The sequence below is a fragment of the Panthera onca genome, chromosome B2 (assembly GCF_046562875.1).
Source record: "Panthera onca isolate mPanOnc1 chromosome B2, mPanOnc1 haplotype 2, whole genome shotgun sequence".
In the NCBI taxonomy this organism is placed as follows: Eukaryota; Metazoa; Chordata; class Mammalia; order Carnivora; family Felidae; genus Panthera; species Panthera onca.
In genome coordinates this window covers 11,006,235-11,024,213 of record NC_138343.1, presented here as the reverse complement: position 1 = coordinate 11,024,213, position 17,979 = coordinate 11,006,235, and the positions used below count along the sequence as shown (strand labels likewise).

At 43.5% G+C, this 17,979-nt stretch overlaps 1 protein-coding gene and 1 pseudogene across 1 annotated transcript in view; one reads left to right on the top strand and one right to left on the bottom strand.

Moving 5' to 3' along the window:
- Positions 1 to 6,180: 6,180 nt before the first annotated feature.
- On the bottom strand, positions 6,181 to 6,284 carry LOC132668156 (U2 spliceosomal RNA; annotated as a pseudogene).
- Positions 6,285 to 6,665: 381 nt separating this feature from the next.
- The window catches only part of RNF144B (ring finger protein 144B), a 181,295-nt gene continuing 169,981 nt past the window's right edge, over positions 6,666 to 17,979 (top strand). The window contains exon 1 of the mRNA XM_060614710.3: positions 6,666 to 6,821. The gene's annotated coding sequence lies outside the window, so the exon portion shown is untranslated. The remainder of the gene's footprint in view (positions 6,822 to 17,979) is intronic.

Below are 17,979 nucleotides of genomic sequence, written 5' to 3'. Positions count from 1 at the left end.
GTTTAATTGAAATGAACCCTTTCGGTTCTTAGTGGCATGAGTCTATTGTTTGGATGCTATTTAAAGACCTTCCAGCAATATATCAACTCAGTAAATTAACATGGCTTGAATAAACTGATGACCAGATTCTTATTTAAACCTCGTCATAAATATAAATATAGTGACCCATTTGGTCCTTCTAAAAACAAGATATCATACTCTATTTTGGTAGAAAGAAGCTGGCCAAAGTACACAGTTTAGTAATTTGAGATTAGGTTTGAAAATATGTGACTGCAACAATATCCAGTTGGTTGATAGACTGGATATTCTTGCTGTGACAATGGCCAGGGAAGGCTGTTCAAGGTAAGCAGTAGGAGAAGTCGAGGGAAATAGTGGTGTGATTATAAAAGTTGGAGGACCAAGGATAAGTGGTTACCAGATTTTGGCCCTGGTATGTAATTTTGCTCTATATTTAGCAAGTATTGTTTGTAACATAGTTCATGAGTATATCCTTATCAGCTGTTCCATTGAATGAGACCAAAGAAATAGCGAAGCATGGAGCTTTGGTATTATTTCCCTTGTTGACTGTCAACTAAGATCATCTGTGGCGAAGGGGGCTTTTGTACCTATGGACTAATATTCAGTGCTTAGATTATATTTAGTGCCATCTCTGTTGGCCAGGTCATAACATCAGAGGCAGTGAAGTGTTTTCTACTACAAGTTGGCTAGAAATCATCAACATTGTCACAAGAGTATCCAAATGGGGTGTTGTCTTAGGCAATAGATATATCTAGATCACACCCATGTTTACCATTCTCAGTTGGCTTCCCATATTACACACAGGACAGAATTCAAACCTGCAACAAAATGTATGACACTCCGAGCCTTTACTTGCCCAGCTTTATCACCTACTCTTCCTTGCCATTCATACAGGCAACCTATCTTTTTTTCTCCTTCTTTCCTCCCTCATTCCTTCCTTCCTTCTTTCCTCTCTCTCTCTCTCTCTCTCTCTGTGTCTCTCTCCTTACATTTTATATGAGATATAATTGGCATGAAATAAAATGTACATAAAATATCCTAGGGGAACCTGGCTGGCTCAGTTGGTACAACATGAGTCTCTTGATCTCAGGGTTGTGAGTTTGAGCCGCACAGCAGGGGCAGGGTTTACTTAAAAAAATAATAATAAAAAGAAGGTATCCTATCAGATGAGTTTTGACATATGTTTACAGAATGGAACCATGACCACAGTCAAGACTGGGAACATATCCACCACCTCCAAGTTTTTTTGTGCCCCTTTGTTATCCTTCCTGTCACCTGTCCAATCCCTACCCCTGGATAATGACTGATTTTCTTTCTGCCACTATAGAAAAAAAATACACCTAACTCTAAAATAGTCCTATAAATTTTGTTTTGAGTATAGCCTTTTATGAACTTATTCTCTAAGTGAACTAGAGAAGGCTTGGGTGAGTATTTATCCCGTAGGCATTTTGGGTTTATAAAATTAAATTTAGAATAAACACATATTTGCAAATTAGGAAAAGAAAATTGTCCCATCCACATCTCAAGTTAATGCAGTTGTTCTCAAGTGGGATGGGTGTGGGAATTTTGCCCCCAAGGGATTTCACATTGTCTGGAGACATTTCCGGTTGTCATAACTTGGGGAGGTGCTACTGGCATCTAGTGGGTGGAGGCCCAGGATGCTGCTAAATGTCTTCTAATACACAAGACAGCCCTCTCAACAAGAATTATCTGGTTCAAAACAGCAGCATTGCTGAGACTGAGAAACCCTGATAAAATGCAATGTACTTTCTTTAACTTGTGCTCCCCAAAACTGCTCTCATAAAGACCCAACAATCATCCCCAAATAGGCAATTGAAAGGCTTCTTCTGAGTGCTCCTAGAATAGTATTTAGCTTCTCTACAGCATTTGACACTCTTTACCATCCTCTTCTGTCTTTTAAAGTTTATTTCATTTATGTTAATAATCTCTACACCCAGTATGGGGCTTGCACTCATGACCCAGAGATCCAGAGTCTCATGCTCTACTGACTGAGCTAGGCAGGCACCCCATCATCCCCTTCTTTCAAAACCCCTTTCTCTTGCATGACAGTGTCTCACATGGCATTGCTTTCTCCTGGTTCTCCTCCTCTGTTAGCTATCCTGCATCTGTTGATGTTGATGTCCTTCAGGGATCCCCATAGGCTCTTGGTTCTTATTTTACACGTGATTTTTCTGGGTGCTCTCTTCCACATCCATAGTATGAATGATCTCTAGGTTGATAAAGTTCAAATCAATGCATTTAGCAACTTTCTCTTTGAGTATCCTACTCTTATCCACTATTAGATTTCTTCACTCAGTATCCTGTCGATATCTGAAACTCAATAAATCAAAAACGAAACCCATTCTCTTCTCCACAAATCTCTCCCCTTTGTACGGATTCATCTCATCTCTTTGTTGTCCACCTTGTTGCTCAGACTTGAATATTTGAAGTTATCTTTGGCTTTTCCCTTTTCCCCAACTCCCCAGATCAAGTTTTCTGGATTCTAAATCTCTAGATCTTTCTAACACACCTTATCTTTCAGGCCATATTACCTCTCTCCCTAAATGCTGTAATAGAATCCTTCCTGGTCTCTGCCTGAAGCCTCATCCTTACTGAAAACCAAACAAGGAGTAATCTTGCAAGTTCTACAGACTAACTATTGCGTTTGTTTAGCAAACACAGGTTAAGCTTTCAAAACTCAAAACATTGCCTTCTCTGTGAAACATTCCTTGTGTCTCTGTGAAGTTGAGATTCCTCCTCCCCCTGCTGTATGTTCCTCTACTGCTTCCTTCCTATCATTATTACAGTACTTATGAAATTACATTGTAATTACTTATGTGCCTACCTTTATAATAAACTTTTATTAAGTTGTCTGCCTAGAGCTTTTTCTGAAGAGCTGCCTTACCCCCAACTCCACAAATACCCTTCCCTCTTCATCCCCAGTTCTGTGCTGGCCACCATCTCTATAGTCACATGAAGAACTCTTGTGGGCATGTGTTTACATCATGACCCTGACACCTTCTCTTCCTTGACCTGGGCATCTGACCCAGGTAAGGCTGGTTAATTCCCTCCCTGAAAATTTGGAATTGAGAGAGAGAGAGAGAGAGAGAGAGAGAGAGAGAGAGAGAGAGAGAATATGAAGATGAAAGTCAATTAGGATAAAGGAGGAACAAAGAATCATGATTATATTCAATTTGCAGCTCCAGATTGCTGAGAAAGCCCATCTGTATCCATGCATGCAGTTTCCAGGTGAGAGCCCTGCTACCTTTTAAGCAATTCCCTTTTCCCCCTTTGTTGTCTCCACTGCATTTCTGTTACTGGCAACCATAGTATCCTAATTCATATATCTACCTACTGTGAAATTCAAGGACAAAGACTCGCCCTTGGTTATCTTTGTATATCCAGTATTTACTATCAAGATACAAAACACAGTAGCTACAAAAATATCTGTGGAATGAATCAAGGAAGGAAGCAAGGAGGAAAGGAAGAAAGCAGAAAGAAATGAAGAGAAAGTAAAAGGAGAAACAAATGAAAAAATATGACGGAAAATTGAGGAGAATACAATTCTAATGAGAGAGAGAGAAGGCAGTACATCACCTTGAAACAACAAAACAAAGAAAAATGAAGAGAGTGCTCTAGGGGTAAAATATTTGGCTGTCTTGGGGCACCTGGCTGGCTCAGTTGCAAGAGCATGCAACTCTTGATCTCGGGGTTGTGAGTTCTGGCCCCACGTTTGGGGGCAGAGATTACTTAAAATAAAAATGTTTGGCTGTGCTCTGTTCTCCTGTCCTAAGGTCAGCCTGCTTCCCCCTACCCCCACTGCTTTCACCTGTGCCCATTTGCTCTCAGAGGCTGGTGAGAGGACCCAGCAAGAGCCCCGGTGCCTCCCGGCACCCCAGCCCTGGCACTCATGCTTTCCTTTAGATCTGATTACAGCCCACAGTGGTTGCAGCAAGGTAGCTGAGCTCCCAGCCATACGTGTCTGCAAGCATGGCATCATAGAAGCACAGTGAACTTGGATTTCAGACAGATGGGTTCAGATTGAAGAACGTCAATAACTGTTGGTAAACAACATTTTCTCTCTAATTTCTATTTACTTCCATTGTTTCTCAGTGTTTACCACCACTGACCCTCCTCTGCCTCCACGCGTCCCTTCAGGGAAAGTTTGTCTCTCTAGGGACTTGTCATAGGACTGAACTTAGATGCCACAAAGGCAGGAGGATCTGCACACTGGTATGCACCGAGTAGTGCCCGTTCTAGAGTTCTCCGCGTCCGTCCCTACCTCCCCTCCTCATTTGTTTTCTGCTTGCAGCCAGCAGTCTTTCTCAAGCAAAAATCTGATCTTGTTACCTTGCCTGTGACGTTTCAATGCCTCCCCATGATCTGTGGAATCAAGTGCAATTTTAAAGCACGGCCAGCAGGGGCGCCTGGGTAGCTCAGTCGGTTAAGCAGCCAGGCTGTTTCCGCTCAGGTCATCATCTCACAGTTTGTGAGTTTGAGCCTTGTGTCAGGTTCTGTGCTGACAGTGTGGAGCCTGCTTGGGATTCTCCCTCTCTCTCCCTCTCTCTCTGCCCCTCCCCTACTCTCTCTATCTCTCTCCCTCAAAAAATAAAGCTAAAAAAAATTGTTTTTTAAAACATGGCCTGGCAGACTCTACATAATCTGGCCTCTGCTTACCTCTCCAGTTGTGTCTCTCCAGCCTTCCTCCGAACCACTGGCACTCCCTCACCCAAGAAAGAATCCAACAGCCATCATGAGCTTCTTGAAATTCACTGAATTGCCCTGTTCTTTCATACCTTTGGCTTTCCTCCACGCTTTTCCTCTACTGGAAAACTCTTTCTCCTGCTACTCTCCTGTCCCCGGCCAAGTTACATTCATTCTTCAGGTCTCAGCTTAAAAGCCACTGCCTCTGGGCTTGTTGTAGACTACCCTCCAGGTGCACCAGAATCATGCATCAGCATCGGAGCATCTACTTAGTTTTTTGTTTTGTTTTGTGTACTTATTTATTTTGAGAGAGAGAGAGAGAATGTGGGGGAGGTGCAGGAAGAGAGAGAATCCCAGGGAGGCTCTGCACCTTCAAGCATAGAGCCCGATGCGGGGCTTGAATGCAGGAACCATGAGATCATGACCTGAGCTGAAGTCGGATGCTTAACTGAGCCACCCAGGCACCCCGAGCATCTAATTTTAACAGCTGTTCACTGTGTATCCCTCTATTCAGCTCTGTGAGGTTAGGGATGTTGCTGTTCTTTTATTTTTTTATTTTTTAATGGTTATTCATTTTTGAGAGACAGAGTGCAGGCAGAGGAGGGGCAGAGAGAGAAGGAGACACAGAATCCAAAGCTGGCTCCAGGCTCCAAGCTGTCAGCACAGAGCCCCACACAGGGCTCGAAGTCACGGACTGTGAGATCATGACCTGAGCCGAAGTTGGTGACTCAACCAACTGAGCCACTCAGGCACACCATGTTGCTGTTCTTATTAATTCTTCTACCCCTAGCACCCAGCAGTGTCTTGAACCAGCAAGCTTTCAATAAATGTTGGCAGAATTAAAAAAAAAAAAACAAAACACAACAAAAAACCGGAGTCTCTTTAATAGCCATTTGCATTGTCCAGGGCTCTGTTACAAACTTGTTGTTTCTTCAGTTGATTCCTGGCATCCTTAAAGTTATGAGTGACATGACTGGCTATGAATGAATAATGTTGTGATGCCTCTAACCTATTCCATAAGTATACATCACATTGATAGGTAAATGAATGAATGAATAAATGGAGTGCCAGTTAACAAATCACCTTCCACATTCCCAGTAGGGATTATGTCACCACTCCCAGCTCCTGCATGTTAATGATACAGTGATGTTTCCACAGATCCCTTCCCGTCGTTCTTATCTTTTATATTATTCAGTATGCTCTGCCCATTGCTGCTTCGTTGGCCTTAGAACTCTCCTTCAATACATCCACCTGCTCCCTCCCAGAACTTTGGCTTCAGAACTGCCTCTCTCCTGAGAAACGGAGGCTCCAGACATGCTCAGTAACCAAAGCCAGGTATAATTAAATGCTTTCGCCTCGACTTGGGGCCCTGACAGGTGGCAGGTGTGGACAGTGCTGGCAAAAGAGACCTGACCTGTCTTGTCTTGCATAGCTGAACATACCCTTCTCGAGGCCAATCTAAAGTCCTGGCAACCCAAGTTTAAGTAGTGGGGACGTCTACATTTTTAAACTGATAAGAACAGATACTACACTTGATCTTAGCCAAAAGGCCGAGAAGCGATACATTTTTAAAACAGTAAGATGGAAGGAGTTATTTTGGAAACATTAAGATGACTGGCAGGCGATTCTCAGAGCACAATCAAGCGTTAAGTGATGTGGTTAAGGCTAGGGAGGACGGAGGAGGCAGGGACGAATGGAAGTGGTGCCTGCCCTGAACCTCGCTGGGTAGATGGAAGATTTTAAAAGGGGTTTTCCGAAGTCGCCCAGCCCCAGAATTTCAAGGACCACAGTCGCTGCCCCTTCCGAAAGAGAGCGCATTTCTGGGGGAGGTGTGTGCGTGCACGCGCCGGGGGGAGGGAGGGCTCGGGAGAGGGGCCACCGCTCTCCGGAATAAACAGCAGGGGGAGAAGGGGAGCGCGGCGGAGGGCGACGTGCGGGCGGGCGCCGGGGGCGCGGGCCGGAGGAGGGGGGCCCCGGGGCGCGCGGGGCGGCTGGGAGCCGGCAGACCCGCGCGCCTCTGGTACCTGAAGCGTCGCCCGCAGGAGCTGACAGCGGACCCTCCCGGTGTCCCTGCTCCGGACTCGGACCTCGCGCGCAAGGTAAGCAGGGGCGCGGGGTGCGCCCTCCCCGGAGCGCAGCCGGGCCGGCCGCACCAGGTGCCGGTCGGACCCCCTCGTTGCGCCCTCCGCGGTCTCCTGCGCACCGCGCCAGCCCCGGGCTGGGGGGTGGGGTGGGGGGGAGAGATACGGGATCCTCCGCCTGCTGCGCTGCTACCCCGCGGCCCGCCGGACCCTCATCCGCCTTCCCCGGGGCAGCCCCCGAAACCCCGCACCGGGCTCGGCGGCGGGGGGTGGGGTGGGGGACCGGGTGGGCTCGCAGGCGGGAGGTCGTCCACCCTCTCCAGGTGTATGGCGCAAGCTCCGGCGCGCCGTTCTCCCCTGGACTCCGCAGTAATTTCCAGGTTGAAATATCGCAGCTGCTGTCCTTCCAAAACATAACCCCCCCCCCCCGCCCCCACCTTCTGTTTCTATTCCTAACTTTGAGGTGGGGGTGGGGGTGGTAATAACCCTCGGTCGAGGTAGGTGAACCGTCTTATCGTCCCTGTCTGCACGAAACAATAGGCGGAGGCGCTTTGGGGGTTATTTTCCCCGAAAATTAAATACTGTGATGAGTTTACAAGGTTTTCTGGGTGACTGCGGTGCCCCTAGAACTTGATCGCAGCCTAAAGCAGTAGGTCCCGCTGGAGCGCGGAGATCCTGATTCCGAAATGGGAGGAAGGCTGTGTGCGCGCGCGCCCGCGAGCTTCTGGGTCTTGAAAAATCAATCCAGGTGATGGAGACGTGCTCTTTCCCCCCCGTAATCACTTCAAAGTGTCCGAAAGGTCGGCACACGAGGGACAGGGGCACCCAATTGATGATAAGCATCACCTGGAAATGGTAGCGTGCCCGGAGAATAAAAACCGTGAAGGCTAGTTTCCTTCAAGTTGATGAATTTGGTGGGGTGGTGGGTTTTGAGTTGGCAATTTTGGGAAGGGAGGGTTAACGTGCATTTGAAATTCAAATAGAGGGTGGAGAGAAATACCATACTTCTGAGGGCCCTTGTTAAAGAGTTAGCTTTGAAACCTCACATTTTTAAATGTGAGAATTCCTTCAAAAGTACTCTGGCGATTAGAAAGGACTGAGGCCTATTCCGTGGAAATCAGAAAATCTTCCCCTACTGTGCTTACATTGCCTGACTTTCTGCCAGTGGCCCCTGGAATTTTTACATGTTGGTTCCTTTAAAGCTGAACATCCAAATGCACTCTATCTCTAGGAACCGGAAGGAAGAATTATCATGTATGTTAATTTAGATTCTGCTTACATTCCTAATTATTTGAACCAAGCTCTTCTACCCTGAATTGGTTGAGTGTCTGTAAGTTATATTGTATTTGAACTTGCACAAAATACTAAATGTTTCTCTGTCTTGCACTTTGTCATAGATGTACCTCTATTGCTTTTCATATATATCTGTATCTGAGCCATTCTAAGTACTTACCAAACACTCAGAGTTACCTCCCAGGGAAAATATTTTTATTTTGTCTGTCTTTGGAAAATTGAGGTAAAGGGCTAATTTTTTAAAAATACCATTCAGTAGGTATCCTATGAAATCCTCCAACTTTTTATGGAATGAGATGTTCATTATGAAATGGGGCTGGAATTGGGTACCTGCTTTCAAGGATATTAAGGACAAGTAGGAGACTTGAAGCGTTTTGAACTTTTAAGAAAAGAGTCACTGTCTAGGTATTGAGCCAATGTGATTGTTTTCCTGGCAAAGTTTTTCTCCTTTCTAAAATTAACTTTCCCCTAGGAAAAATAGTGCAGATTCACACGATTCAGCCAACCAAGCCGAGAAAGTACTATTTGAATTTTAAAAGTGACCTTAATTCATCCCTATGGATCTCGTGTTTGCAACCTATGCCACAAAATATGCAGAAATAGTCATCGCTTGCTGACCTTTTCAAAGCATTGGCTTAATGAGGGGTGTTATGGACAGAGTACAATATGATGTTATGACTTGCGTTGGCTTAGGCAAAACTACTATCATTATTTTCCTAAGGTTTTTGTATAGATATGTGTACGCTGGGTCTGGGACTTACATAATTATGTATATATATGTAACACATGTTTTTAATAGGAACAAAAACCCACAATATTTTTCTTTGTGGCAGAACACTGTAAGCATTAGGTTTTGATTACTTTTTCATGGAAATTTTTAATATGACAGAACTAAAAACTTGAAGGAAATAATTCCATAAAGATCTATTTGGAACTGAAGGCCTTTTTAATAAAAGATGGTTGGAGCCCTTAGCTGTATGCTTAGCATACGTGGAACAGTCCTTTGTGAGTGAGGAAGGGTGATGGGTCCCATTCTGGCAGCCTCAGACAGTAGATGATTAGACCCTGCCACTCTCTTTCAGACCTTTAATTTGCTCTGTAACTTGATGCTTCACTGACCCCACACACTCCCTGCCACGCTAGCTCACAGAGGAATTGCTGGCGCTCTGGACTGAATTAAAAAAAATTTTTTTTTTTCTAAGTATTTATTTTTGAGAGAGAGAGAGAGAGCACGTGCACGGGGGAGGGGCAGAGAGAGAGGGAGACGCAGAATCCCAAGCAGGCTCCAGGCTCTGAGCTGTCAGCACAGAGCATGATGCAGAGCTCGACCTATAAAGTGTGAGATCATGACCTGAGCTGAAGTCGAAGCTTAACCGACTCAGCCACACAGATACCCCGCGTTGAATTTTTTTTTCTTCTCCCTCCGATCAATTAGAACATGTTTGCATTGGTTGCAGAATGCAGTTACATGTTTAGCACTGTATTCTAAGAAATACCTTTAGCCACAAAGAGAGTAACCTCAGTGTAGCCTAGATCACAAATTGCCTTATTTAGTCATGCTATATTAATTTCCCTTGATTCAACGATGTAGAAATAATAGAGTCCTGGAGTATTAAAATTGGAAGGCATTTTAGAAATCATCTAGTTTCTAATAATTTCTTTCTACAGATGAATATTAAAGCACTCCTAGCCATAATCCAGACTTTGAAAGAAGACATTAAATTTTATATTCTTTCCAGTTCTTCTAGTAATGAGGAATTTGCTCATTTGAAATGAATTTATACATGAGTTCACTAAAGTAGGAATGGCAGCAAAGTAAGTTGCAAACCTCAGCTAGATTTCCAATGAATCTCAAAGTGTGACCTTAAACGGCATTTAAAAAAATGTTTATTTATTTTTGAGACAGACCGAGCATGAGCGGGGAGGGGGCAGAAAGAGGGAGACACAGAATCCGAAGCAGGCTCCAGGCTCTGAGCTGTCAGCACAGAGCCCAATGCGGGGCTCGAACTCATGAAATGCGAGATCATGACCTGAGCCGAAGTGGGACGCTTAACTGACTGAGCCACTGAGGTGCCCCTTAAAGTGTGACCTTAAAGGCAATTGTCGGTCATTTACAAAGGCGGTGAAGTACTTTAAAGTAGCATCCTGGGTTTTTCATTGTGCTGGGTGGGGACTGCTTCCACTGGCAGATGGAAAGGAAAGGAGTATCCGAAAAAGGATGAGTGTATAGATAGAAGAGTAGGCTGGTGGTGCACGTGGTGGGGGCTTACTGAGTCAGTGTATCATTCAGGAATGGTTAGCCTTCAGACCCCTCCCCAGAGATTGCAGTCTGAAATAATGGAATCAACCACTGGAGTTTCTAGACTTCAAAACCCTACTTAATTAAGGCTTGACTTTCAGAATTCCCACTTCTTGATGTCTGTGTCTTTCAAGATCATCTGTCTTAAAAATCTATCTTCCCACGCTCCTAGTGTTGAGACATTTTTCTTTTGTGACTTGTAAAAGAATTTGTCCTGATACGTAGGCACCAATCTTAAGAAATCCTATGGAATCTGGGGAAGCATTCTTACAAGGGCTGTATCTCACTGCCAATTATTTATTGAGTTGCTTTACCCGCATTAAGAAAATTCCACAGCCTTCAGAGGTAGTTGTTTTTATCCCCTTTATATAGATCTATGATTCAGAGAAGTTAAGTATCTTGATCCAGGACACCTATCACTATCAACACCCACACTGCTTCCCCTAATGAGTCCAAGCTGTTGATTGAATCTATAGATGGTAGTATGCTCATTTTGGCATTTCATTTGGAATTTCCTAATTCTTTTTTTTTTTTTTTAATTTTTCATTTTTTGAGAGACAGAGAGAGACAGTGTGTGAGCAGGGGAGGGACAGAGAGATACACAAACAGAATCCAAAGCAGGCTCCAGGCTCTGAGCTGTCAGCACAGAGCCAGACATGGGGCTCGAACCCATGAGCTGTGAGATCATGACCTGAGCCGAAGTCAGATGCTTAACTGACTGAGCCACCCAGGGCCCCCTAATTAAGATTTGTTTTCTGTGTACTGTTTACTTTTTTTATTTTTTATTTTTTTTTAATTAAAAAAAATTTTTTTTAATGTTCATTTATTTTTGAGACAGAGAGAGACAGAGCATGAAGGGGGGAGGGGCAGAGAGAGAGGGAGACACAGAATCGGAAGCAGGCTCCAGGCTCTGAGCCATCAGCCCAGAGCCTGACGCGGGGCTCGAACTCACGAACCGTGAGATGGTGACCTGAGCTGAAGTTGGACGCTCAACCGACTGAGCCACCCAGGCGCCCCATGTTTACTTTTTTTTAAATTAACAATATAAGAATTGCCTGAGCTATTTAACATTTTTCCTTTGGCTGTCTGGACTATATTTTATTTGCTCATTTTTCTTTGGTAACTTAAAAGGTATAGATTATCTCTTTAAAAAAACCCAACTATTGATGCCTTTAAGGCTTTTGCTTGTTTTTTAATATAGGCATGATCTCATTTTTCTTAATGCCAGGAAGAAATGATATTTGACAGTTTTCTTTCTGTAAGGTGAGAAATAGGACACATATACTATTTCTCTTTGTCCAACTCCTCTATGTTCTAGTTTTTTGTTGACATAATTTAGGTTATTAAAATCAAATTATTCATAAATGCTAAAATTATTTTTTTATTTGAAGAATTGTTTTTAACATTTTATTTAAGGTTTATGCCCACATTGACCAAGTTTATTTAGACTTCATTCTGTTTAATTAATGCTTATACCCACTTAAAATTATTACTGTTCCTCCACTCTTAAATTCATATCATGACAAATTTAAGTATAGACCCAGTAAATTTTTTAGGAGGCTGTGTGTAGCTGAGGATGTTTTTAAGAAATTGCTTTCAGAAAGCCTGGTACAGATGAGACTACTTTCTGTTTTTCTTCATAGAAAACGTTTGGTGGGGGAGGGAGGGCAGCACATCGGTGACTCAGTTGGTTGGTTAAGCGTCTGACTTCGGCTCAGGTCGTGATCTCATGGCTCATGAGTTCAACCCCATGTTGGGCTCTGTGCTGACAGCTCAGAGCCTGGAGCCTGCTTCGGATTCTGTGTCTCTGTCTCTCTCTGCCCCTCCCGCATTCGTGTTCTGTCTCTCTCTCTCTCTCTCTCAAAAGTAAATAAACATAAAAATTTTCTTAAAAAAATACTTGGGTCATAGTCTTTATCTCAAGGCTCTCTAGATTGAATTCTAGCAATGAGGGTTGTGGAAGTCTGAGGTCTGATTGCTGTTCTTTTATAGGTAATCTGTTTTTCTGTCTGGATGCTTAAAGCATTGTTTTCATTTCTCTAATACTAAAAAAGATTTTTTTTTTTTTTTTACCAGACTATATCATAATGATAGTCTGTTTTATTTTTTCCTGGTACTCTTTGACTAGTATTGATTTGAAGACTTAAAATCTGTTTTTCGTCTCGGTATTCAATTATTTTCTTCTGATTTCTTTATTGATCTTTTTCTTTTTGGAGTTATGCATACATTTATGTATTCATCTCTCATATCATTGTTTATTTAATAAATGTGATCTTTTTGTTTTTTTCTCTGAATACTGGCAGAATTTCTCAAGCCTATCATCTACTCTGTTGAGATTATCGGTTATTTCCAGTATGTTACTGTGTCCGTTGCAACTTTTGATTTGGCCGTAGTATTTTTGGTTGTCTTTTCTAATCTCCAATCCTTCCTGCCTTGTGGTTTTTTACCTTGGCTTCATAGCTGAGATGCCCTTTGCTTCTTACTGGGTCCATTACACAGAAGACCTATCCAAATTTCTACCGTACAGCAACTTTATTCCAGTTCATACCATTTATGGTGATTTTTTTAGAAGAGTCTTCTTTTGAAATAGTCTTTTCACAGATGCCTGGGTGGCTCAGTTGGTTATCTGACTTCTCCTTAGGTCATGATCTCACGGTTTGTGAGTTCGGCCCCCCACATTGGGCTTGCTGCTGTCAGCCCAGTCCACTTAGGATCCTCTCCCCCTCTCTCTGCCCCTCCTCTGCTCACTCTCTCTCAAAAATAAATAAAACATTAAAAATAAGAAATACAGTCCTTCCAGACGCCTAGTATTTTCAGTTTGCTCTGCCTTGGAGAAGTATTCTCTCTTGGTTGAGAATCAGGAGTTAAGATGGGTCCTGTACATCCAGAGTAGAGCCCTGGCTGACTGCATGGACAGCAAAAGGAGAAGAAGTTGAAATGTACTGTGATTTACTTTAGCTCCTCAGAGAGATGGGAGAGAGCAAGAGACAGATGGTATTAAATAAAAGAAATTTAGCTCTTCACTAAATGTTTTTTATTATACAGTGCCTGAACTTGATTAAAATGGAACACTTTGGGGATGCCTGGCTGGCTTAGTCAGTGGAGCATGGGATTCTTGAGCTCGGGGTCATGAGTTTGAGTCCAGTATTGGATGTAGAGATTACTTAAAGAAAAATAAGATAGAAATGTTTGTCTCAGTTTTCAAACACTTTTCGACATTATCTTATTTTATCCTTAAAACAGTTGTTACAGAGTCCCAGCGCCATGGCCTTTGGAGATTGTGGGTTGAATACATTCCTTAACATCAGTAATGGAAGCTTTGCATATTAGTTTTCTTAGCCTCATTTCTTCACCTAGAAGAAGTAATGTTTACCTCAGAGAGTGGCACAGGGTACAGGGAATAATTATATAGGAATTGCCAGAATATAGTTTGTGGTAGAAGGCATGAATGAGATGGCCCCCGGAGGGCACAGAACAAGAAGAGGCCCCTGAGGGCACAGAGGAAAAAGCCAACAAAGGAGACCAAGCGGGAGTGGCCAGAGCCAAGAACAAAGATCAGAAGAGTGGAATCCGGGAATCAAAGGGAATTTAGAAATTCCAGATGAAAAGAACTCTCATCAGCATCCTGAACATTGGGTTTGGCGGTTGGCTAGCGTGACCTCAGCCACAGACCCTGTGAGTAGAGATGCAGGGAGAGAGTTAACACGTGTAGAAAAGAAGATAGGAAGTGGAAGCAGCCAGTGAGAAGATGTTTCTCCCTTAGAAGAAAGGGATAAGCTAGGAAAGAAGAGAGAGAAGTCAGTAGCTAGACAGATACTCAAGACTGCAGATTTGGATTTGAAGGAATGTCACAATTTCAGAGGTGAAGAAAAAATTAGGAACTGAACGTTTGCCAAGTAAAAAAAAAATTTTTTTTCAAGCAAGGACATTAAATATGGTACCATCTACTATTAACTTATTTCCGAAAAGAGAGAAAATACTAATGTGAAAACATGGAATAAATTTAGCTTTGTGAGAAAGTATCTCCGTTGGTAAAGTTTTTCTTTTCCTGTCCAACTTAGGCTTTTCTCCCTGGGTTCAAGGTTCTATCTCTTCTTTAGAGATCTGGCTTCACCAGTGGTCTTCTCTCTCAAATATTTTCAGTCTCTTCTCTGTTGACTCTTTTCCATGATCATATGAGTGCGTTCCATTCCATCTTAAAACAAACATGACCTACATGAAAACATAGGAGGACCTACACGGAAACAGTGGCAGAGAGGATGGGCTGAGAGGCCAGACAGGAGGGAGGTCTTATAAATGGCATTAGTAGGACTTGGTGACTGATTGGAGGTGGCAGGTGGGAGAGTGAGAGGAACCTAACGTGATGTCCAGCTTGCAGAATGGCTGTGCTACGTGGTGCTGTCATAAAGGAGGAAGAGGGCTGGGACGACAAAAACTCATGGGCTCAGTGCAGTATACAGTAGGCTGTACAAGTTGGGAACTCTGTATCTTTGACTCTTCCCCTGCATCCTCCAACTAGGCCCCACCTCACCCAGCCACCCCACCTCTGCCATTGTCTTTTTATCCTTCATCGGTTGGTGCCTAAACCTTGGCGTCTACAATTATTTAACTCTTGGGAGTCCAAACCCTGCATGCAGGAGTTTGCAAGCTAACAGACTACGTGTATTTTCTACAGAAAAAAGTAAAAATGAACCAGATGATAGAAATAGAAGTCCCCCGTAACAGGATGTCAAGATGGAACCTTTTGAGTTTTCAGTTTTAAGCTGTGACTCCAGACCGTTAAGGCCGTATTCCAAAGTCAGGTCTAAGACTACAGGGTAGACTTTGTGGTTAGCTCACTGGCCACTTGCAGCTGATAAAACAGGCTGGAGAGGCTATGGAAATAATGATCAGAAGATAGTCTTTAGAGAGTTTGTAGTGAGTTTGAGTCCCCGCTCCTGAGAGAGGAGTGTGAGGTAATGCCTCTGCAACTCAAGTCTAGAGAAAGGGTTGTTATTTTTTTTTTTTTTAATTTTAACGTTTATTTATTTTTGAGACAGAGAGAGACAGACCATGAACAGGGGAGGGGCAGAGAGAGAGGGAGACACAGAATCTGAAACAGGCTCCAGGCTCTGAGCGGTCAGCACAGAGCCCGACGCGGGGTTCGAACTCACGGACCTTGAGATCATGACCTGAGCCGAAGTCGGATGCTTAACCGACCGAGCCACCCAGGCGCCCCGGGTTGTTATTTTTTTTAATGTTTGTTTATGTATTTTGAGAGAGAGAGAATCTCTTTTTTTTAATGTTTGTTTATTTTTGAGAGACAGAGAGAGACAGAGCTTGAGAGGGGAAGGGCCAGAGAGAGAGGGAGACACAGAATCCAAAGCAGGCTCCAAGCTGTCAGCACAGAGCCCAACGCGGGGCTCGACCTCACGGACCGTGAGATCATGACCTGAGCCGAAGTCGGATGCTCAACCAACTGAGCCACCCAGGCGCCCTGAGAATCTCTCTTTTAGGCCTCGAACCCACAACCCTGGGAACATAACCTGAGCTGAAGTCAAGAGACACTTAACCAACTGAGCCACCCCGGTGCCCCCATGTGGACTGTTTAATGATTGGGAGGCATAGTAGATGAGAGATCTAAAAGGCAAGAGACTGGCTAGTTCCACTACTGATAGATGAAAGAGATGTGGCTGCATTGTGCTATAATTTGATAGAGCACTAGCAGTCGGGTTGTTCCCCAAGAACCTAGGGTAGACTATTCTGGAGAGTTAGCTAGCCTAGCCTGGAGTCATCTCAGGCCATGTGCAAGAGGGCCACCTGGACCCTAGCAAGGTAAACTGAGGAAATGGCCCTCAGTAACCATGTTCACCAGGGGATCTGTAGGTTGTAGGTGAAACCCCCCCCCCTCCCCCTCAAGTGATGAAGGTAGAGTTGGGATTCTCTGCCTCACAGCCCCTTGTTCCTCTCACCATCATCCCAACGCTGGCTCAAGAGGAAAAAGTAAGCTTTAAATACCCACTAAGCTCACACATCACCAGCATTAGATTATTATTCAAGGGAGACCTTTCCTTCTGCCTCTCTTCTCCCCTCCCCCGCCCATCCCACCCCTACTTTGGTATCAGAAAGTGGCATAACCTCTATATATTAGTGATCTGGCTCAAGAGAGAAGAATCTTTCCCTGTCCACCTTCTCTGGTACGAGGGGAAAATGTTCATTGAAGGTGTTCAGTGGGGCCAGAGCCGAAGGAAGAAGTTTAACTTTGCATGAAGTTGGAAGACTTGGCATGCTGCAGATGATTGGGTGTATTAATTACAGAATGGTGATCGATTTTTTTTTTTTTTTTTTTTTGGATTTAGAGTGACTTGAAGTGTCTTCATTATTTATGAGGACCTGGAAAAGTCATGACAACTGTCCTGAATTTCACCCAAGGACAAGGGAAGAACAAGCCTCACATACTAAAAGAGGCAATGGAGAAAACAGATAAAGTCATCTTCTGATTATATCCCATGAGTCCTGCTTATTCACTGTAAGGGTCATACAGACAAAACCGTCTGCAGTTTTTAAAGGATACGTAATTGACAAGAGGATGGAGAGGAAATGCAGGTTATTACAGGGATTAAACAGAAATGTCATGATAACTATTTTCATTTCTTAAAAGGATGCTAGGAGAATTTTAATTAGTTGGTTAAAATATATATCAGGTAATTTAAGAATAAGGTTTGCAATCTGTTCCACAGCTGGGGAAGTGATCTGAGTTATTGCCTTTGTGAAACAGGCCCATAAGACATTTGCTCCTTTCTGTTTCCAAAGAATCACAGAAGCCATAAATGGCTAAGATTAATTGTTCACTATTTGCATTCTGCCATTGATCAATTAAAAAAAAAGTGTGCTTTCCTGTAAAACAATAAAGATGATGCCCATAAACCAATAAACTCCAGAATAAACAAAAATGCTAATGGATTTCTCTTTTTAGCTTTTGGGAATTTTAAACTATTAGCCTCCATATTATCTTCCCTGAATTTGTGAAGTTATTCAATCGAAATCTTTAATTTTTTTTTTTATGTTTATTTTTGAGAGAGAGAGAGAGAGAGAGAGAGAGCATGAGACACAGAATCCAAAGCAGGCTCCAGGCTCTTAAGCTGTCATCACAGAGCCCAATGCAGGGCTCGAACTGACGAACCCCGGAATCATGACCTGACCCGAAGTCAGACGCTTCACTGATTGAGCCACCCAGGTGCCCCTCAGTCGAAGTCTTTAATTGTAAAGGAGTGCCAAGGGAACAATCTAAATAACATTTCTATTAATGTGTTCCTAAAAGTGGAAAAGACGACTTGAAAAACGCATAGGAGTCACCCGTAAAGTATTTACACTGACCGAGAACGAGTGCGGTTTATTCCGTAGAAGTGGAATTTTGGATCCAGAAGTTGGATAGTGGATTGACCTGACTTAGCACAGCGATGTGAGTCAGTGTCCTGTGGGTCTGGAGGAAACCCTGCTGTGCCCTCAGGGTTCTGAGGGCAGTGCCGCATTGTTCTAGTGCTCTGCTAAATGCTATGTGCAGCTCTTTTAGCTCAGTGGTAAGGGCAAAACTAGCGGTAGCAT